The following is a 23917-nucleotide window of genomic DNA, read 5'->3' as shown; positions in this document are numbered from 1 at the left end:
CACACGGCATAAACTAAGAGACCTATATACCTCATTAAACTATATAACTTTTATCTGATAACCGTCTTTAATTTATGTGTTACTGCATGACCAACTGCATCTGCTGTGTGACTGCTTAGAGGCCCAAATATATATAAGTGTACACCGAACAAATTCGTCGTAGCGGTAACATTTATGACTTACACTTGAGAGGTACACGGTTCGATTATCGGCCTCGACACCGCCTATCAGACAGGGAATTTTCCGGATTTCCTCAGTCCCTTCAGGAAAATGTAGGGATATTATCTGAAATTATGCCACAGCCCTTAGATTCCACATCATTTTCAATTCACTATTCACCACTATCAGATAGTTCTACGCTACAAAATCTGGGACAAATTAACTGCCTAACTAACTAACGAACTACATGGGGCAGAGTCCTTCTTGACAAGTCAACAATCCCTCAGCTACTCAAAAATCGCCAATATCTTATGTAACCCCAAGATTTATTACCACGTTAACAAAAGCACGCCAGTGATCTCCATCCAGAGCCAAATTAATCAAGTCCTTAACCCATACCATATTTCTCTCAGATACACCCCACAAGGCTGGGTGGGCCCCCGACCCGGTGTTGACGCTGTGGAGTACAGGAATATCCCTTCAAGCTGCAAAAAATCGAATCTCGGCCGTCCGGATAGTAGGCCGTCACTATATCGACTGAGCTATCGTGACTCACAGTAACCTCTACGCTAATAAAGTATCAATATAATCAAACTTCTCCTAATACAAATCATTCGTAACACCCATAATGTGCTCCTCCTTAATGTAAACGTTTTCTTATTTATTGCCTTATTTGACGAGACCGCCTCTGTGGCTTAGTGTTCAGAGTTCCTGGCTACAGATCCAGAGGTCTCGGGTTCGATTCTTGACGGAACCAGATTTTCTGAGAAGTGGTGGGTCTGGAACAGGGTCCACTCAGCCTCGTGAGGATAACTGAGGAGCTATTTAAAGGAAATAGCGGCTCCGGTCTAAAAAACCGAAATTAACGGCCGCGGGGATTCGTTGCGCTGACCACGCGACACCCTCTATCCGCTAAATTTGGCACTAACTTCGCCGACAAGCGGCGGTCGCTCGGTCGGTATAGTTCGCTTGCGGACTAAAGCCATGGAGTTTTTTATTTGACGATGTTCTCGGTAGCTCAGGGTATGTTACGTAGAAAGTTAGGCCCACAGCGAATGATAGATTGGAAAAGATGTTGAAGGAAACTTTTTGGGCGTAATCTGGGATTACTACCCAGGAATTCTCCTGCAAGGACTCGAGAAACCCTGACAAATTAAGACGGTCTCCGGTGTGAGATGTGAACATGGATAGTCGCTAATACGAAGCCAGAGTGCCAGAGTGTCTTCCACTGGACTGGACGGAAGACGTGTGGTATCGTGTAAGCATGTTTCATGTGTCATCACGTCACGATTGTCCGTGTATTGTTCACACCGTTACTTCATTACGGCGCTGATTTACACGCTGAGATATGTGTTCCCGGCTGTCATGTCCGGCGTGCTAACACGTGGCTCGCTGTTGATACAGCAGTCAGCATTTCTTGAAGTACAATTACACAGACTCCAGTAACAAACAACTCCGAGATAAAAGAACATCAGCAAGCATTTGGATTGTCATTTAAATGGCGGATTTGAGGTTCTCATGTCGCTGACTGAGTAGATCCATTATCTCTTGGCTGTGATGCCTTGTAGTCGAGGCAGTAGTTTACCAATACCTCGGTGGAACGCATCCAGCAAGAAGCATGTGAAACAAGAAGCGTTCTTAGGAACTGAGGATCGAGACAACAGGTTCCTCTGATCGTCCCTAAACTTCTGCCAGGCTTCACGAAGTCAAATCCCACTGAATAATAAGCCTTCAACTCAATGACCGTTCACAGAATCCGAACAAAGGTAAGGTAAAGCTGTCCCTCTGCTTAACTAATTCAGCACTAAGCCATGAAGACGTATGGGGGAGTGGATGTACAGTCCCACGTTTTCTTGGCCTCGGTACTTTTTGGAGGCGAGTGGTCAGCTTCACGCCCCCTTACGCTTTACCCCTATGGAAACAGCCCCCGGTACCCATTGAATAGGAGGCGGAGTGGGCCCCAGAGGCGGTTTGAACGAGATGAAGGGGAAATTTTTTACCATACAGGGACTTGAACACCGACCCCTCGTTCGACCAGTCCGTAGCCAGTCACTATACCGAAAAATAAGCATAAACACTGTCGTCAGATTCAGGACTCATAATTAGAAAGCTCAAGACTTGATTTTCTGATACTTCGAAACTTCTAGATGTATGAATCCTGCGTCTACTGAGCCAATGTTTAGTGTTCCGGAGTATGCAACAAGAAGAAACAGAACCGGACGGCCAGGATTGGCGCCTTCAGTACTGCCTGCCCATATAACCCAACCGCTTCCTCACCGTACCCAGCGGCGGTCGAACTTACGGCCCTTCAAGTCATAGATCTGAAGTTGTGGTGTGAGCTACGTAAAATAGGGCAGAATTTGTTGTACAAAGCTTGGACTGACAGAGCCCTTGCATGTTACCATGTACTACGCATATGTATGTATCTGACAATACCTGCAACTTTTAGGAAGGGACGGATTACATATAATGTATGCAAGTAAACTTATAAAAATAGTTAACAATTGCCCATGACTTGACAACTGACAGGACCGTCTTCTCGCCAGAGAGGGCGCCTCACAAAGACTGAACGGTTAACTATCTTGTAGGATATGAGGTTCTCACAGTCTTCTGGGATATAACGCCGTGAAGTCCACTGAAAGTCAACCGACGTTTTGGAGGAACATGTGGCCTCCACCTTCAGGGCTGAAGTATAACCCAAGAAAGAAACCAGCGTGCTGAACCAAACTTTAGACCGACTACACGGCGTTACATCCCCAGAGAATAGGATTATTCCTAACCACCGCTGTGAGAACCTTATATCCTACGTACTCGTAGCTTATGGAACCTCTCCCTCTCTCTATATGAGTTTTAAAAGGTATATGAAATCTGCGAACGGGGATAAATCACAACGCACCACGCAAACTTCAGTGTGTCACGTATCTATCAAAACCCTGGACTTCAAACACTGATTCACCATCTGTCTTCCTACAGCACAATGCAGCTCTGTCTTCCATGTTATCGTTTGTGCAGGGGATCGCCCAGCCGCAAGGCCGCTACGTACACACAGAACAACACAAGCACAGAATAAATGCACAGAGACATCCACGTTTTGACAGAAATCCGAACCCACGACCCCAGCATTCGAGCGGGCGAAGACGGTGACTCAGCGGCCACTGCGACACGCAAAAACTGTACGCAACTGCTGTTCATGTTAACGGGCCCTTCAATGAATAAACACTGTGCATTCCGTCATGAAGAAACGTTATTCATTTTTAACCTCCTGCATGATCCGATCCACAAGGGATTACTAAAGATATGACTCGATCAAAGAGGCCGTATTAAGCATCCAACAGGAAGCACGTACCAATCTAGATCCCCGCTATTCGCATGCAAATACCACCAGATATAAATATCTGTTGAGCAACCTTCACTGCTGTAGGAGAACTGAAAACTGTTACACCGCTAACAGGCGCCTTCACGATCTCGTGCTGCACTCGAGTAAGAGAAAGAATGAACACAGATTCTCCTTGAAAATCTCCTCAGTGTGCGCCTTCTCCCATTCCCTCCAGTTATCACTTGCATTCTCGCTCTGTCTCTTTGTATTATTATTCACGTTGCTGCAGGGGAAATGCTCAATATGGTGTGAGCCCTGGAACTTCGAACGGTTTGGTGTTCGAACAATTTGAAACTCGAACACAAATTCGAGGAAAATCCAGTTTTGAAACTCGAACAAGAACTCGAAAGTCGAAGGGAGCATCATGTGGTCATCACGCCTTCTAGAAGAGCGGCGCCCCCAATATCGCAGTTGTGAAGAGGAATATAAACATGTTTAATGACAACGTAATGCAACATTTCAGAAAAATTATAAAAAAAAAAGACAAACAAAATGACATTAGATAGGTTTCTCTCCAAAGAAAAATCAAGTGGCGGTAATGTTAAGGAAACACAACTCTCAACTAGTGTATTCCAGATGAAAGAAGGGTAATTCGCTTTCCAGTGAACAGTAATATCCCTCCTACTATTAGTATTGATTGATTAATATACAATATTTTTATGTACTATTATACACAAAAACATTCAATTGTTTTATCATTATTTACCAATATAATCTTTTGAAATAGACATTTAAAATGTTTTATGTTGGGTATATTTTCGGAGGTCTTAAACGGATTAATTCAATTTACATTATTTCAAAAGGGTAAATTTAACTCGAAAGTCGAACCGTCTCCTCGAACGGACTGTGCTCAAAGTTCGAGGTTCCACTGTACTTAGCGCACGAGAGGAGCATGAGGTGAATCTCAACCCCCACCTCTTGTGACGACTGTTTCCCTAATCGCCCACTTCCTATACTCACTCATGTAGCTGTGAGTATAGGAAGGCAGTCGGGTTGAGTCCACTGCAGCTTCGATGTTCGGCGCTGTGTTTCACCTTATTAAAATGTCGTGAAAGACGGGCGCAACTTGAACGTAAAGCCTTTGTATTAAGAAACGTTGGCAAACGAACAATATTTACTACAGCGTGATCATCGTTGTCGTCATCGTCGTCAATCATCATAATCATCATGTTCAGAGTCCTACTGAATTTATTATTTCACTCTACACATTCACTTCCGCCTTTAATTCAATTTTGTTCACAATCTCTCCTTAATTTAAAATAACATTAAAATCACAATCAACTGCTACATGTTTCGGCCTCTTTTTTTATTGCTAGTGGGGTAGGACTAAGTCCCTTGTACTGCGGCCACTTCTGCCCTATTGTACCAGCCCCAGATGTTAGGTGAGGGTGATTGTGGAGCAATTGGTGGAATGAAGATTGGCAGGGGAAACCGAAGTACTCAGAGAAAGCCTGTCCCAGCGCCACTTTGTCCACCATAAATCTCATTTGACCAGACCCGGGATCCAACCCGGGCCGCCGCGGTGGGAAGCCAGCGACTAACCGCTTGAGCTATGGCGCGGACCTTATGTTTCGGCCTTACTTGCCAGCCTCAGGCAACTGTTCACTTTTCCAAACTGCCGCACCGCAATAGTTGAGTCAAAATATTTCAATGTTATTGTATTTTCTTCGTTCACATTAAAATATATTTAAGAACATAACTCTTTTAACATTTCCCTCGCTAATTTTCCTCTTGCGCCGTCCGTATTTTTTGTTTGTCTTGTTTTATTAGCTCTATGAATATAGGCGTGGTGCTGTTATGGTTGCTATTTTCATGTACCTCATCAAAAGTGACATACATTCCACTAGTGTGAGATACATACCTTAATGTTATCTTCTCATTCAAGCCCAGGTATTCTAACCGATCTCTACCACTCAGACTTTCCGATTAAAGTCTGGCATGAATTCCAGCACCAAATCAATATTCCAAATGATCGCTCTGCAAGAAATTACCAAAGTTCTGTTTACATACGTACCTAGTTTCCCAGAAACCAGATTACGTAATCAGCCTATCGTAACCTTTTAGATCAAGAAACTTATATCTGTGTGCACGCTGTAAGATAAAGCACTACGTCTCTCGCATGGCTTCTTGCATTCTTCACTCACTGTTGTGTCTTGTTTGAACGTGTTTATGTGTGTTATTTGTCTGTTGTCTTATTGTAGTACCACTGCCACCGGGTGAAAACCCATTTGCAGTTAAAAAATAATTATTTCTACTTCGTATTCTACCCTTACAGTACGATGTGTACTGTGTGTTGCGACCACTCAAGGGGCCACGACCTTCTTTGGGGGGAGGGGGGGTTACCTAATTCTCAAGAATAATGTAACACACTTGTATCTATGCGCGGTTTTAACTGGTCAAGATTTCCAATAAACGCCTTCCGAAAATGAAACCGGCGGTAACTGTTCCCGAATTATTTAATGACTTTATATTTGATGGTGGAGACGGGATAGCTCGGTCGGTATAGCGATGAGCTAGGGGTTGGCCGGCAGGAACAAGATTTTTCTCTTCTCCACAGCGTCCAGACTGGCTCTGGGGTGCAACCAGCCTCCTATCAAATGGGGATCGGGGGCGATTTCCACGTGGGTAAAGTTTCCGGAGCGTGAAGCTGACCACTGACCTCCATATACAGCCAAGGTCAAGAATGGTGGAGCTATACCTCCGCTCCCCGATATGTCTTCATGACATAGTATTTAATTAAGCACAGGACAACTTCACCTTTACAGAACATTTTATAAATAGCTTCAAATACGGGCAGAAATGCTACAACATTTATTAGAATCTTGTTGTCACCGTACAGACTTTTAGGGACCTGCAATAATATAAAGAATCCAACTTTTCACGACTGCACAGGAATATTTCATAAAAAGATGCAGAGAGGCTGTAAATGTACGAATATTTAGGTTTCTGCCGATGTCGTACAGCCGGATGGGGACCTGCAGCAGAACTGAGGGTGAAAGAGTGGAGGGTGGCGGGGCATCACAAAGTCTGAGGACTCTACCTTTTCGTTTCTTGGACTGTCAAGGTGACGGTGAAAGCATTTCTACTTACGTCAGCGCAATATGGCGCCATGTTAAGTAAATGAACTGCACCTGAGTGCCACCATCCCCCCATCAGATGACGCAAAACAAATCCGCTACTGGCTCAGGAGAACGAAACGTCATTACATAGCTAAGCCATTTACTCTATCTACAATTCATTTGGAAAACGAACTGCTGCTTTAAATACAATGACTGATAACGAACAAAACTCTATCACAACAAAACAATCACAGACCGATTATATCTTTAAAGTCAAGATGATCACAATGCGTCATAAACCTAAATCCATATTAATAAGTGGTTTGAAAGATCTGCAAGGCTGGTATAAAAACCAGACCTTACAGAACGAATGTGTTACCAACTCTTTCATATAGAATGCTCAGAAAATTGGCAGTAAGAAATAAAGGAAAAAGTACTGTGACATGACGCCCGAAAGCCGGAATAGTGAAGTCAGAATAGATGTTAATTTTGGGGGAAAGACTCGGTAAATACATTCCCGCGGCAACATATACGCAAGCAACGATCGAGTACCTTCCCTCGCTATGAACGACGCTATAAACACGCTTTCCCAACAACAGAGAGTTTGTTTTCTGAGTGGTCCGCGCAAAGTGGTTATAATGAAGAGTTCAGGTGAGAATTTGAGTCTCGAGATGCAAGCCTGCCAGGATATGAACTTGGGAGCAGAGGAACTGAACTGAATTGAATTGAACTGAGTTGTCAGTTGCAGAATAAAGGCAAGAAAGGTATTAGGCTGTGCAAAGAATTCTTCAAGTATGATATGACATTGAGACTGCTATGAAAACCGTTGCCAGGATACGGCTAGTGAAGACTGATAACCCGTGCGTGTGTAACGATGAACTGTAAAGTGTGTAGAATAATAATAAGCCCAACGTACAACCCCTTACACACGTGGCAATACAATATAATGGACTTAAGTGATATTTTTTATTTTGTTTGCCTTTGCGTGAAGCAAAATGCCGTCATTTGGGGGGAAAGAACGCGTTGTGAAGTTTCTGGTAAATATAATTTCTATGTATGGAACCCTGCCAAATATAAGGATACATCACACCACGAGAGATATTTCGAATAAACGCTTGTGCCTAAGTTCTGTATAGAAGTAGTTATTTCTTCTAAGTAACTGATAAATCCGGTAAGACCAGGGATAGCTCAGTCGGTATAGTGACGGGGTACTGGCTGGACGGCAGAGAAATGCGGATTCGATTACCTGCAAATGCAAGAATATTTTCTCTCTCTCAGGGGGCCCAGACCGGCGCTGGGGCCCAAGTAGCCTCCTAGGGAACGGGTATTGTCAGCTCTTTTCCAGGGGATAAGGAAACCGGTGTATGAAGCTGATCACTCACCTCCACCTCGTCATATACGGTACTCAGTTTGAAATCGACAGGGAAATCGATTATCTTGACGCAGGTTTATTTTGTGATTTGTCTCAGTCACTCCAGGAAAAGGCAGGGATAGTATTTATACCTTCGATTAGGTCACGACTCCTTCCTTCCAAAATACTTCTCAATTCATTATTCACTATATACCGGAATACTGACAGTGCTCTCAAACAAACTGCAACCCATGCATTATGAACTTCAGCAGCAGGAGATGGAGAATTAGTGGTCAGCTTGTAGGCAATGACGCTTTGCCCCTACATGAGAGACCTCCAGATATAAGCTGAACAGAAGGCTGGATAAGTCCCTGGGCAGTTTATACCCGATGGAGATGACAGTTCTGCCCCGTCTGTGTACCGAACCCCAGTCGTCTAGCCCGTAAATATTCTCTGTAGTGCGTCAACTGACATGGAAAACTCCATTACGGTAGAAATTTTCAGCACAATGTATAGGGAATGTTTAGAGTGAATTTATAGCATAGTCGGTATAGCGACTAGCTATGGGCTGGATGACCAACAGGTCAGAGTTCAAGTCCCGGTAGGGTCAACAATTTTCTCTTCTCCACGTCGTTCAGACGGACTCTGGGTCCACCCAACCTCCTATCCAATGATAGGGGTAAAACGGCCGGGGCGTAGAGCTGACCACTCACCTCCAACTACTCGTAGTGCCGAGGTCAAGAAAATGTGTATCTATACACCCACTCCCATACGTCTTTATGGTGTAGTGCTTAATTAGTTAATCACAGGGACAACTTTACCTTTTTTACCTTTACAGTATACAAGAAGATTATCTTATTCTGAATTGCGAAATTGTGTAGTTTCGTGAGAGGATCTCCATGTTTACGAGAAGCGTGCTGCGTCCATCTCGAAGGTGTATAGGCTCAGAAATAGGCTTGGGAAGTTAACAAGGGTGGTTATGAGGCCCAAGGAGAGGCGTAAATTAATGGATTCCTAAAAGGTGTGTCAACCCAGATCACCAGTCTTAACAATCACCGCAATGAAAACCTCACTGTATATGCTTTAGGACTACAATATTATTTCCGTGGGGAATAAAAACTAATTAAGTAATTTTATGGTACACAGTTCTATGTTAACAGCATTTGATAGGCCTCTATCTTTCGGTGTTACGACAACCCAATACAAGCGTTTCTCTAATCTGAAATGAAAGTGCTTCATTAGAAAGTCAATTTAACTGCCTGGAACAAAAAGTTACTTTCAATGCGAAACCGGTTCCATTTTAAATTCAACTACGACCATGTAATTTGAGGCGGAAAGTGAACTTTTCTTCATTCGAGAAAATGGAACTAACTGAACATCCAATAACGTCATCCGTTATCCACAACGATACTCTCATGCTGAAATATAAAATAAGAAACATTTCCTTGGAATTACGCTGCAGGAAGCACTGGAAATGGAGAATTTCTAAGTGTCATCTCGCGTCTGAGAGCAGGGAGCGCACATATCGCTGGATTCATGCCAAGTTACGCAACAAACTTTTAAATCGTTTTAGAAGAATCTGTAACACGGACTACCAACATAAGAAATACAAATTTATTTTCAAAAATCCTGCTCTATAATTCAACTATCACGAGGCAAGCTGATTCAACTGGTAACCCTTCTGATTTGTATTCTAAAGATATTCGGTTCGAATCTCGGCAAGGACACCGATTACTATAAAGTTTTCATTGTTTTACTCAGTTCTTCCACGAACCGTCACACGCAGCGGAGATGGAGTCAGGAAATAGTGAACTGTGGCTCTACTGTAAGGTACAAGGCAACCCCTCGGATGCTAGAAGTTATGCAATCCTGGTCCATAACGAAGAAGAGAATTCTGGAAGAACTGCAGATGATCTTCGGCACACACCGAATCGAGACTTGGCTCCTTAGCATGTAAATTCATCGTGACTTTCCTGATGAACCCACGGCCTGTTCCGGTTACGTCAAGTGTGACTGCCCTTTGGGTCCAACCGTATCAGAGTTCTCTTCCTGTCTCTGTTTGCGTTGTTATCGTAAACGAGAAATGTCACACAAAATCAATGCCGTTTCTTCAAACAGTGTAAGGTCTGGTCTCAACCATGACGGACAAAAGACAGGTGGAAAGGTGTTTTAAATTGTTAAATGCACGCGTAAGGAATATCAACCCGCGCCATAGCTCAAGCGGTTAGTCGATGGCTTGTCACCGCGGCGGCCCGGGTTCGATCCCGGGTCTGGTCAAGTGGGATTTGTGGTGGACAAAGTGGCGCATTGGGTAGGTTTTCTCCGAGTACTTCGATTTCCCCTGCCAATCTTCATTCCACCAATTACTCCACAATCACCCTCACTTATCATCTGGGGCTGGTACAATAGGCGAGAAGTGGCCGCAGTACAAAGGACTTAGTCCCAACCCACCAGTAAAAAAAAATAGGAATATCAACAGAAGTGGGTCGGTATTTCAGCAAGGCCAGTATACAGACTACGCTATGGGCTGGATGACCGGCGTTCGATCCCCGGCAGAGGCAAGGGATTTATATCTTCCCATAGATTCCAGACCGGCTCTGGGGCCCATCCAGCCTCCTGTATAATGGGTACCGGGGGTGTTGTAGGGGCGTGAAGCTGACCACATACTTCCATCCAGTGAGCGCGGTTAAGACGTCTCATACGCCTGTGAGCCTCCACGGCCTGTTACAGGAATACCTTTACGTTATATACGTATATAATGTGGCGTATTTGCTTAAAACTCGAACTGTGGAAGCAGAAAACAACCGTTGCTAGAGAATGGACCGTACACACGCAACAGGGGAACGCGTCACGTGCGCTGTGACGTCACGCAACAATAGAAGAGATGTTGCAAGCGGCGTTTTCTGTGGATCCGCGCCGCGTTCGTTGCTACGCAACTATGTGGTAAACACATTTCTGAAGCAGTGAATCAACACGCAAAAATAGAGTAAGCGGTGTCTTATGTGGGTCCTCCCCGAGGCTATATAACGAAGATCTCACGCAGTTAGAGACAGAACTGAGTTGAGTTCCGGAGTTGGCAGTTCGCAGAATAATGGCAAGAAAGGAATTAGACTGTGCAAAGAAGACTTCATGCGTCATTTGAAGTAAGTGAGACTGTTATGAATCCGTTGCCAGGATACGACTAGTCAAGACCGAGGGCCCTAGTGCGTGTAACGGCAAACTGTAACGTATGTAAATAGTGATGGTGCTGTAATTGCCTGTAGTTCCGACTGGAGTATATAAGGGATCCATTTCTCAATCCGGCTCTGGGGTCCACCCAGCCTTCTATTCAATTGGTTCCTGAGGCTTTTTCCTCGGGGATAACGTGGCCGGGGCATGAAGCTGACCATTCAACTCCATCTAGTGCCAACGTCACGAACAATGAAACAGTATTTCCACTCCATATGCCTTCCTGGCGTGGTCCTCGACACAACTTTACCCTTTCCATAAGAACTCTTTTATCTTCAGTAACATGAGATTGGGTTGAGGTAACGATTATAAGCATCCTGTACGTCTACAAGTATTCTTTTGCTGCAGGCTCCGGCTGTTTGTCCCCTGGGCATGGGAGGCTAGGTAAGCAGCAGCCCGTATCCGATGGCTTTCCTGGCAGAGCTCATTCCACAAGCCAATGGTGATTGCGTTCTGAGGATCAGTGGTTCCGATGAACACGGGGCGGAGCCGTCATTTGTTAACAGAATGGAAGACCTTGCAAGGCTCACAATGCCGCGCAGGAAGGGACGCGTTCTGCTACACTGGTCCGATTGTTCTATTCGCGAAACCGTGACAAGGGCTCAAGCAGTTACAAGGGCCATCAGTCAACAGATGGGCAGGAAAATGACAGCAATGATCAATTCAGAGATGCGTATCGCAGTTTCCCCTTACATCATAGTACATCCTGCAACGGCAAGAAAACGGGATAGCTCAGTAAGTACAGTGATTGGCTATGGGCTGGAAGACCGAGGAGTCGGAGTTCAAGTCCAGGTAGGGTCAAGAATTTTCTCTTCCCCATGTCGTCCAGACAGGCTCTGGAGCCCACCCCGCCTCATATGCAGTGAGTACCGGGGGATAAAGAGGACGGGCGTGAAGCTGATCACTCACCTCCAACTAGTGCCGAGGTCAAGAAAATGTAGATCTATAATCCATCCCCCCATACGCCTTCATGCATCATTAATTAAGCACAGGGACAACTTTACCTTTACTTACATTTTACCACAACACCCAGACCGGTTCTAGGGCTCACCAAGCCTCATACTGCATGCCTTCCGGGGGCTCCTACCCAGGAGATAAAGCGGGCGGGGCGTGAAGCTGACCACTTACCTCCATCTAATGCCACGGTCAAGACTGGTGGAACTACACCTCCACCACCCCATCATGTCCACTTTAACATTATCGACCCACTTATATCTTAGTCTTCCTAGTGACCTCTTTCCTTCTGGCTTTCCCACCAATATCCTATATCCATTTCTCTTCGCCCCCTTCGTGATATAGGCCCCGCCAATCTCATCCTCCTTGACGTGATCATTCTAATTATACTTGGAGAAGAGTACAAGTTACGAAGCTCCTCATTATGCAGTTTTCTCCAACCTCCCGTCACTTTATCCCTTTTCGGTCCAAATATTCTCAACACCCTGTTCTCAAACATATCCCACACGACAATAATCTTCGAATTGAAGGGCTTTCAAGAAACGAAGACGAGCTACGAACCGTCGGGGTTAAGACAGACTGCACTTGCAGACAACTAGCCAAGAGCATCGGGAGCTCTGCCGATCTGAATCAGGGCATAATATGGACGGATTTGGCAAATTTAACTAGGAATTACGTAACAGACACAAATGCAATTCAGACTGTTATGCAAAGATGCCTGAAGAAATTACAAATCAAAGCAGATCCTTAATGACACGTGTCTTTCAACAATTTTCACACGTATATATGGACCCAAAACCGATCACAGAGGCCGCGGTTTCCAAGGCATGAACCGTCTTAGCTCGCTCGAACACTGGGATCGTGACTTCGAATACCACTTGAGGCATGGTTGTCTGTGTGCGTTTATTCGGTGTATGTGTTGTTCTATGTGTAGGCAGCGGCCTTGCGGCGGACTGATCCCCCGTCTAGGGAACCCTACCGACTGTGTATATGAAACTGAAAAAGCGACCAAGGTCCATAAGGGCTGTAGAGCTATAGATAGCTAAATATGGATCCAAAATAAATTCGAACATAAGGAACGTCTTCATACGATGAGGTGGTAGGAGCTGGAGTCGGTGTGGCATATTTGGAATTGTTGTTCAGACAGACGCCTTTGGGGAATCAGCAAAAAGGACAGAAACCCCTTGGGACAGCGTAAGCTCAGTCCAGATTCGAACGACGTTGTCCTGAATGTGATTTTATTACCATATCACAGGGGCTCTGTTTTTAAAGCCACAAAATGGAGGCCGCAGTGCCTAGATTGACGTCACGTCAAGGTATTTTACAAAACCCCCATTCCCTTGTTACAAAAGAAGTTGATGATGTCACCTTGGCTCTAGTTTAATCTATTTTTTTTTTTATTATTTTACATACATCCTGTCCAGATGTGCCATTGGTTAGGTGCCAATAGGCAGGATGCGACCGTCTGAGAATTCCTATTTCCTGCATCACTGGAGTCAAGGGCGACCGTGCTCAAGCGAGTACGGACAGGCGGGCCCCTTAACGCATAACGAACCCAGCAGCTGTAGAGTTCCAAGGTTCGTAATGCCCCGATCTATGCAAGAGGAGACCGACAGATTTTTTTTATTATTTCTTGGAGTGGGGTGAGACCGAGTCCACTTGGTACGTCGGCCGCTAATTGGCACGACTGTACCAGCCCCGGATGGTAGATGAGTTTGGAGTATTTGGTGGAATGAGAATTGGCAGGGGAAACTGAAATGCTCAGTGAAATCCTGCCACAGTGCCACTTTTTCCACCATAAATCCCATGTGACCTGACGTGGGATCGAACACCGGCCGCCGTCGTGGGAAGCCGGTCACTAACCGCCTGAGGATGCCCCAGAAAATAAAACTGTTTCGTGTGAAATCATAAGAAAGTAACGTGCATTCTACGCTACAGTCGCAGAAACTGTAGGTAATAGTAAAGCTGTCCTTATGCTTAATTGATTAACCACTACGCCGTGAAGACGTACTGGGGAGTGGAGGTATAGCTCCACCATTCTTGACTACAACACTAGGTGAAGATAAAGCAACTGTAGGGGAAATGTAAATATACTTAAGTAACCGTCCAATTAATTTATGAATGAAATGTCTCGACCAGCATGAGTATAACTTATAATACTAATGCTTGTCGTGAAACTTGTATGCCTTCCTCGTGTGGACCATGTTCTAACAGTGCGCCGGGAGAGCTCAGGTAGCGACTAGACTATAGACCACGAAGAATCGGGGTTTTACTCTTCACAGAGTCCAGCGATTTCTCTCTTATCCACATAGTCCAGGTTCCAAGGTTCTTGGATCCACTGAGCCTCCTATCCCATGGAAGCGGGGGTAAAGCGTGAAGCTGAAGCCGAGATTAATATTAATTGGATCTATACTTCCACTCCCTCATACATCTTCATGCCAAGGTGCTTAATTAACTGGGAGCAACTCAAAAGATAAAGGCGTACTTAAAAGGTTCAATTAGGCCTTTCAATGACCATTAATGATTCTTTTCAACGTTTCCTGTGGCTTGCTGCAAGGTAAGCCTTGCATCTCTTGTTTGTGTTTGTCAACAGCAGTGGAGGTTTGTACGTGGCTCAGTGCCTTGCACGACCGGTTGCATCGACACGTCAACACTGGCGGAGCCACCTCACCGAACCTATCACTCTCTAAGCCATAACGGGCACAAGGTACAACCAGGTGTAAGAACAAGCGCCCACTCCCTGGGTTTGCGGCAGCAGCAGCAGTGTGCTAGGCTCAAAAAGTAACAAAAAAAAAGCAAAGTCGTCCCGGTGCTTAATTAATTAAGAACATAAACACTATGCCATGAAGACGTATCGGGGAATGGAGGTATATCTCCACCATTCATGACCTCGACGCTACAATTTGGTGAAGGGTGAGCTTCACGCCCCTGCCGCTTTATTCCCAAGGAAAGAGCCTCCGGTACCCATTGTACAGGAGGCTGGATGGGCGCTGTGGAATACGGGAAAATGTTTTTTGCGCCCGTCGGGAACCGAAACCCGGGAGTCCAGCCCGTACCACGTACCTAAACCGACTGATCTACCGATGCTTAGTTTGTCAAGCTGATTCTTGAGGAAACTTATTCCGGGTCTACAAACCGAACACTGCGTCGGCCCCAGTGGGACCGTATAAGACCGCTTATGACAATCAGTCTTCACCGATGTACCCGGTTCGAATCCATGTCGGGGATACGAGCTTTTTCAAAAAAGACGCTGAAAGGAGTACTTTAACAAATTTTGGTTCGAGAAAGATTTCGTAATTTGCCATTTATGACAACGGCGTATATATTTTGTGACTTACTGACTGAATTATACTTTGGTCATTTAACGCCGCTATTCAACTGAACTGACTATACAATGTTGATTCAGACGGTAAGAGAATCGACGAGTGTTGAATAGGCAGGTTTCTTTACTTGTAGACGCGGCATGTAGCTCGAGCTGTAGTCCAGCATGGCAGAATGTACGAGAGTAAGTAACGAACCGCCGGTCACGGTAGCCGAGCGGTCTAAGGCATGCACTGTCTTCGCTCGCTCGGAAGCCGGGATCGTGGGTTCGAATCCCACTCAGGCATGGATGTTTGTGTGAGTTTTTCTGTGTTTGTCTACAGAAGTTCATGGAGGTAGCCCTAGGCCCACTGGGGCTGTAGTGCCAAGAAGAAGAAGAAGAAGAAAAAAGTAACGAACCGGAAAAGTATATGGAAGGACGCCGTCGTGGCATCATTAAAGATATTATCCCAGCATTTGCTTGGAAGGACAAAGAGTCTCACTTTCAGGACAGCCAGTGTGACAGCTGAGATTCTAACCCGAAACCCCTGGACTAAAACTCAGGAACGTTACTGTTGCAACCAACTTTTGCAGCTGAATGGGCAAGGAATGGGAAGGAGACGGACGTACTGCTGAAGTGCAGTCGCATGGGGAAAATAAAGAACAGCGCGATAATTCTGTCGGGATACGAACCAAGAGCTTCTGGAATAGCGTGCCCTCTACAACGGGGGTTCCCAAATTTGTTTGGGCCACGGACCAATTACAGCATGGATTTTATTTGGTGGACCAACCGAATATTAAAAAAGATAAAGTTTTCCTTGTGCTTAACTAATTAAGCACTAAGCCATGAAGACGTATGAGGGAACAGATGTATAGGTCCACATTTTCTTGACCTCGGCACTTCTTGGGAGTTAGTGGTCAGCTTCATGCCCCGGCCGCTTTACCCATTGCATACGAGGCTGGTTGGGCCCCAGAGCCGGTCTGGATGAAACGGAGAAGAGAAAATTGTTGACCTTACCGAGTACGAACTCCGACCCCTCGGTACTCCAGCCCGTAGCCAGTCACTATACCGACTGAGCTATCGTGGCTCCTATACTGAACGAAAAGTTTTAAGAATTTTGAATAGATGAGAATGGGGTTTAGCCAACAGATAACCCCTTTAACTTTCAGAATGAAGAAAATACCGTATAGGCAGAACACACGGCGACCCCGTGTTTTCCCAGCGAGTAAATCTTGTTTTTTTTTTGTTGGCAAAACTGAATATGCCGTTTAATTTTGAGGGTTACTTCTCATAGTAATCTTCTTTATGTTTTATTCTTACGGACCCAAAAAATAAGGACACCCTTTTAAATAAGATTAAGTATTTGAGAATAACCTTGCCTTGTGTTCGGACCACGGCACAAAGATTTTGCCATGCTAATAACAGTGTTCATCCATAAATAAAATATCTTGGCCTTGAAGGTGGAGGCTTACAACGTTTCGCAGACCACCGGCGGTCCGCGGATCATAAATTTACGGAACTCTGCTCTACACAAACTGATACGTCCCAGACACAAAATACGCCACTGAAGACAACAGCCGCAGCAGTTTTACGCGAGCGGTGGTAACCATCCAACGGCCTGCTTGCTGGACCGGTTTTCGTTTGCTCGAGCCACAAGCAGCAAGCGACCCTAAAAACCTCAGAGTGTAACCAACCATTTCAAGGCCACAGAACATGGAGAACAACAGCCTCAGTTTTAATTACTTCAGAGGCTTGACCGTAATAAGAAAACAGCTATAAAACTGTGGGCACGGGCAACTCTCATTGAGGTCGGACGAAACGTCCGTTGTTACAGCCATATTTACGGCATCCAGAAAGAAGTGATGTATCAACTACACATATTAATAAAGAATTCTGTCTTCTGTGATGCAACGTTACATAGCCCGCTGAAGTCAACTGATGTTACGGAGGAAAATCTCGTCTTCATCTTCACGGCTGAAAAGTCAAGCATCAACATCTTTCTACGGAACGTCGGTTAACTTTCGACGGACCACACGACGTTATGTCTCAGAAGATGGAAATCCTAACAACTACCGCTGTGATGACCTCGGATCGTACTCGTGTAATATTTCAAATAACGTTCTGTATTACAGGCTTAAGTTCTATATTAATATGAACACCTTCGTCTGAAAGCAGACCTAAAAACAATTCGTTCCGTCATGTTTTTCTTACAATTCCGAGTTCTGGTAGGTAAACTTACACGTTTACAATATTGCAACAAGATAAGCTGCCCAATTTTTGTGTTTTATGCAATTGCAACATTTAGCCTATCAACAGACGTCTGCAGTTACAATAAAGAAGTTCAAACAAACATTTCTTCATCGTAATTAGACAGATTAGAGTTCAGGGATAGCGCTGTCGGTACAGCGACTGGCTACGGGCTGGACGACCAAGGTATCGGAGTTCGTGTACTGGTGGAGGCAAGAATTTTCACTTCTCCATGTCGTCCAGAACGGCTCTCGGGCCCACCCAGCGTCCTATCCAATGAGGACCGGGAGCTCTTTCCCCGGGGGTAAAGCGGCCGGTGAGTGAAGGTGACCACTTGCCTACAACTAGTGCCGGGGTCAAGAAAACATGGGTTTATACATCCACTCCCCAATAAGTCTTCATAGCGTAGTGCTTAATTAGTTAAGCACAGAGACAACTTCACCTTACCTTTACCTTCATTGGTCAGATTTCTTCGCCAAATATGAAATCACTCTCTCGCCAGTTTCGTTACACTGTAATGTGTTTTGTTTGTGTCACGCGAAGATGTTTGTGTACAGGTAACATTTGTGGGGTTGGTCTAATGAAGTCCAAGAACAAGGACCCCCGAGTGGTAAAGTTATCCGAAATACTGATGACCTGGATGTATGANAAAATCTTTAGTTATAATTTTAAAATCCTTTAAAAATTTCTCTAAATATTATATTTAAGCACACGTAGTAAAGACAAGCAGCGGCACGCACACAGAGAGACTACACAGAATAACACCGGTACAGTACTAGAAACAAGAAGTAGCCGCTGCAGCACTATAGACATAGGGAGAGTAACCCTGACAATTTTAAATTTCAAAATTTAGAGAAAACTGAAAAGATTTTAAAATTAGAACTGAAGATTTTATAAGTGTTAATTCAGAGAAATCAAAATTAACGTGTGCAAATAACAAAGATATCAACGAAGTAGATTTTGGTAATAACAACGAAAGGAACAATCAGGAAGACCTGTGTTTTTAAATTTTAAATGTTAAACTAAGTGCAGTGTGACAGATACGTGAGTAATACACCTGATGATGGCCGTTTGTGGCCGAAACATGCAGTGTGTAGGAGAGCAAAACGAAAGACCTATAACATATGGTTTGCACTGAAGACGGAGTTTGTATCATGTATCGAACAGACTTGCCAACTTATCTGGCCTATTCAACCAACACTGCTAAGACATCACTGTGACCTGCAGAATCGATCAGGAAATGAGATGGAAAGTATAAATCAGAAAAGAGTGTAGGTGCTCTTAAGAGAAACGGGTTCAGTGCAATGATAAGCTCTCCTGCTGAACCTAGTATGAACCAGCAACGTACAGAACGCAAGCCGGTTGAGGCACACTCTGTCACTTCTACATGTTCATGGCGATTGTGTATCATCCACCGTCTTCGTGTTTCTTATAACAACCTATCAGAAAACATTTAATTTTCATCTTAAGGCTGGGGGGATATTTGGACCGAAAAGGGATGAAGTGAGAGGGGGTATGAGAAAACTGCATAAGGAGCTTCACAACTTGTACTCTTCACCAAGTATAATTAGAATGATCAAGCCAAGGAGGATGAGATGGGCGGAAATAGACATTAAGAGCGATAGGATGCGGTGCTATGGGCTGGATTGATCTTGGTTGAGGATAGGGACCAGTGAGGGCCTCTTGTGAACACAGTAATGAAATTTCGGGTTCCATAAAATGTTAAGAAATTCTTGAGTAGCTGCACAACTCGCGGCTTCTGAAGAGCTCTGCTCCATGGAGTTAGTTTTCGGCTGGATGGAGGGGGGGGGGACAAATCGGAAGGGACCATGTGGAGGGTGCAGGAAGTCTTCACTATCTGAACGACTGCTCAGGAAGAATTTGTTCCATGATGATATCAACATCAATTTTATAATGGTTCCTTCTTTATATTAAAATATTAATTGCACGTAATATGAACGTGACTGTGGACTAGTGGTTAGAGTTCCTGGCAACAGATCCAGAGGTCCGGGTTCGATTCCCGGCGCTACAAGATTTTCTGAGAAGTAGTGGGACTGGACGGGGTCAACTCAGCCTCGTGATGATAACTGAGGAGCTATTTCAAGGAAATAGCGGCTCCGGTTTAGAAAACCGATATTAACGGCCGTGGGGATTCGTTGCGCTGACCACGTGACACCCTCTATCCGCTTAAGTTGGTACTAATTTCGCCGACAAGCGGCGGTCGCTCGGTCGGTATAGTTCGCTTGCGGACTAAAACCACGGAGTTTTTTTTGTACATAAATATTTTTTCTCAATATCTAGTGAGACTGCTTACATAATTTTTACTGTTCTCCATGTTGTCATGGTTTGGTTTGTCTTCGTGTGTATGAGATTCCATATTCCCTCGATCCTATCATATAATTGGCATTCTGGCTTCTGTTTAAGTACATACATAAACAACTAATGAATTACATAAATGAATCATTATTGTCCTGTTAAGATAACAATACTTTTTGCAGTAATCATGAGCGGGCAAGGAAACCCCTGAAGAGCAATGTATGTTACTACTTGAACACGGAACAAAACTGCAGTGCAACGAATGAAACATTCAATATGTAGTAAGTAATACAATAAAGTTTTGTTTCTTTCCGTGACTATGCTCAGGCCCATAATAGTATCTAATGACATTTATGTAACAAAAAATACGTGGCCCGACAAATGCCCTATTTGAGTTTTCCATAGCTTTTAAAACAGACAGCTGCCATCTTCTTTCTTACTCTATCCCATTCAACATTCACTGTTCATGATCCTCTTCTGCAGAGACGCTGCGTAACCTGTACAGCCTGACACGTGTTTGCAGTCTTGACGCGTAATATGATATGGTGTACATTACGTGTATCAAAACGTCCGATGGGCTGCTTCAACAAAATCTGCACATCTCTGCTATAAAACCCGCGCAAAAACACTATTATGTACACGATTCGAGTCTCGACTATGGAATCGATGGTCACTGCAGACGTTTTTCGTGATTTATCACTGTGATTTCGGGTGAATGGATCTGAAGTCCTTCAGCTGCTACACCGATCCTACCCAAATCAACCTTTGTTAACACCCATCATACGCTAAATAGCCTCGTCAGGTGATGCAGTATCGCCAAATGATCTACGGTATCGTAAAATATGAACCTGTCAATCAGTGTTCAGAGTCTATCTCGACTTTTGCTGTTTCGAAGTGTAGCCATCTTCTGGGATGTGACGTCGTGTAATCTACTAGATATTCACCGACGTTTCGGGGGTACGTACTGCGCCCATCATTGGCGTCGAAGAGTAACTCAACGAGCAAGTGTGAACTACGGCCGCTAGAGAAACTATGAATAAATTCACGAACACTTACCGGCATTGATACCTGATCCAGTTTCGCTAGAGTTGATGTCAGATTCTCCTTAGGCACCAGACGATATGACTACAGTCCCACACAACCCACTCACAAACACCAATTGTCAACACAAAAGAAAAAAATCACCACACTTAATTACATACTGATTTCACGCCACACAGAAAATAACTGCCCTACTTTACTGTATATCAAGCTCCTGTTGAATTTACATGCGTGCTTGACGCTTGTTATCTGGTCGGCAGTTTATCATTTTCACCGATGTCTTGCAACTTGTTGAAAAGCGGTGCTACTTTGAAATGTTGTCCACCACGAGCGTTGCGCAGTATCACACACTCCATTCACACCAGCACCAAAACCGGAACTGAGCCCGCAGCAACATAACAAGCAAGCTCAACGCAGTTCCAACATTCGTCACTAGGTGGAACCTATATCCAAGGGTGCACAAAGTCGGATGAAGTTTACGTCATTTTTGTCAGTACATTGATACAGGCAGAACTTTGGCTGTATGTGGAAGTGAAAGCATGTCTCCATTATTATTATGCCTGGCACTTGAGGGCGGTTAATGGTCAGCATCACGCCCTTGTCTCTTTACACCTGGGGAAATATGGTTCCGAAACCTACTGCATAGGTCGGAAAGCTATGGAGAGAAGAAAAATCTCTTGCCCTACCCGGGAATCAAACACGAATGCCTTGCTCGTACATATCGCAGCCCATCGCTTTACCTACTCAGCTATCTCGGCTCCAGTGTCAAATATACATTTTTCTATGGAAAGGGGAATCAAAATCATAAATTAGGTACAGGTGTTATCGTACATAAGAAAATCGTATCAGCAATTAAGAGTGTAGAGCTCGTTAGTGTTAGGATATCATATGTACTACTGAAAGGTTGCTGGTGTGATATCATCGTTATGAATGTTCACGCCCCAACAGAAGACAAAATTGATGAGATAAAGGACAGGTTCTATGAAGAACTAGAACATGTATTTGACAATTTCCCGAAGTACCCTACGGAAATTTTATTAGGAGAATTCAATGCCAAAGTAGGGAGGGAAGACATTTTCAAACCTAAAATTGGGAATGAGAGTTTGTATGAAATTAGTAATGATAATGGAGTTAGAGGAGTAAATTTTGCCACATCAAAAAATCTTACTCTCAAAAGTATAATGTTCCCGCATCGTAACATCCATAAATTTACTTGGACATTTCCTGATGGGAAAATACACAATCAAATCGACCATATTTTGATAGACAGGAGACTGCATTCAAGTATACTTGATGTCCGATCATTCAGGGCAGCAGATTGTGATACTGACCACTATCTGGTGGTGGCAAAGGTTAGGGAAAGACTGGCAATGAGCAAACAAACAACGCACAGAGTTCATATGGAGAGGTTAAATCTCAAGAAATTCAATGAAGTAGAGGGAAAAGAGATGCAGGGCAAAATCATGACATAAAGACAGGAAACACATGTTTTGAAAATGTGGCACAGTTTAGCGACTGAACTCGGGTAATGCTTGCTACAATTCAGTCCAGAGCCTTTTGTCTTCTAGTCTGTTGTCCAAAAACATAAAAATTAGAATATACAAAACTGCAATTTTGCCTGTGGTTCTGTATGGGTGTGAAACTTGGTCTCTGACATTAAGGGAGGAAGATAGACTGAGTGTTACTATAGGATTCTGACGATGGTGCATAACACACAGAGATATTGGGTTTTCGGACTTTATCCATCATCCTCGTTTGTAATATAACTAAGAAAAACATGATGTTTCGGAAACTGGATCTGTTTCCGTCATCAGGTGAGGGAAAACACATATTCTGTTGGGTTCCTTAGAAAGAGCTAGCCTCAATCACAGAATAGGTGTTTTCCCTCACCTGAGGACAGAAACAGATCCAGTTTCCGAAACGTCGAGTTTTTCTTAGTTATCTTAAAAACCAGGATGATAGATAAAGTCCGAAAACCCAATATCTCTGTATGATAGACTGAGGGTGTTTGAGAACAGAGTGTTGAGGAGAATATTTGGACTGAAGAGAGATGAAGTGACAGGAGGTTGGAGAAAACTGCATAATGAGGAGCTTCATAACTTGTACTCTTCTCCAAGTATAATTAGAATGATCAAGTCAAGGAGGGTGAGGTGGGCAGGTCAAGTAGCACGAATAGGCGAGACGAGAAATGTGTATAGGATATTGGTGGGAAAGCCAGAAGGAAAGAGACCACAGGGAAGACCAAGGCGTAAGTGGATGGACAATATTAGAATGGATCTTAGAGAGATAGGATAGGATGGTATGGATTGGACAGATCTGGCTCAGGATAGGGACTAGAGGAGGGCTCTTGTGAACATGGTAATGAACCTTCGGGCTCCATAAAATGCTGGGAAGTTCTTGAGTATCTGCAGAATTGGTAGCTCCTCCAGAAGGGCTCAGCTCCATGAGTAAATAAGTAAGTAAGTAAGTAAGTAAATAAGAGGGTAAAGAGCAGTATCATGTTGAAATCTCAAACAGATTCTTGGCTTTGGAAACTTGGACACCGAGGTGGATGTTAATAAAGCTTGGGAAACTATTAGAGAGAATAACAAAATTTCTGCCAAGGAGAGTCTAGGATACTAGGAACTGAAGAAGCATAAGCCATGGTTTGATGAAGGATGCTCAGAATTACTAGACCAAAGAATACAAACCAAACTGCAATGGTTACAGGATCCAAGTGAAATAAATAGGGATAAATACTGAAAAATAAAAGACGTGAAACCAGCAGGCATTTCAGGAATAAAAAGAGGGAATATCTGGAAGACAAAATTGATGAGCTGGCAATGAACAGTAAGAACAAGAACATTAGAGACCTGTATAGAGGAATAAATAAATTTAAGAGGGGT

General features: G+C 44.0%; 1 protein-coding gene across 3 annotated transcripts in view; it reads right to left on the bottom strand.

Moving 5' to 3' along the window:
* Positions 1 to 21399, bottom strand: part of LOC111863422 — a 357450-nt gene extending 336051 nt beyond the window's left edge. For all 3 annotated transcript variants that reach the window (XM_023849735.2, XM_023849737.2, XM_023849738.2), the window contains exon 1: positions 21048 to 21399. The gene's annotated coding sequence lies outside the window, so the exon portion shown is untranslated. The remainder of the gene's footprint in view (positions 1 to 21047) is intronic.
* Between the last annotated feature and the right edge of the window lie 2518 nt (positions 21400 to 23917).

Source organism: Cryptotermes secundus, unplaced genomic scaffold, assembly GCF_002891405.2.
Source record: "Cryptotermes secundus unplaced genomic scaffold, Csec_1.0 scaffold964, whole genome shotgun sequence".
NCBI lineage: Eukaryota > Metazoa > Arthropoda > Insecta > Blattodea > Kalotermitidae > Cryptotermes > Cryptotermes secundus.
The sequence above is the reverse complement of the archived record's forward strand: the minus strand, read 5'-3'. Positions and strand labels throughout refer to the sequence as shown.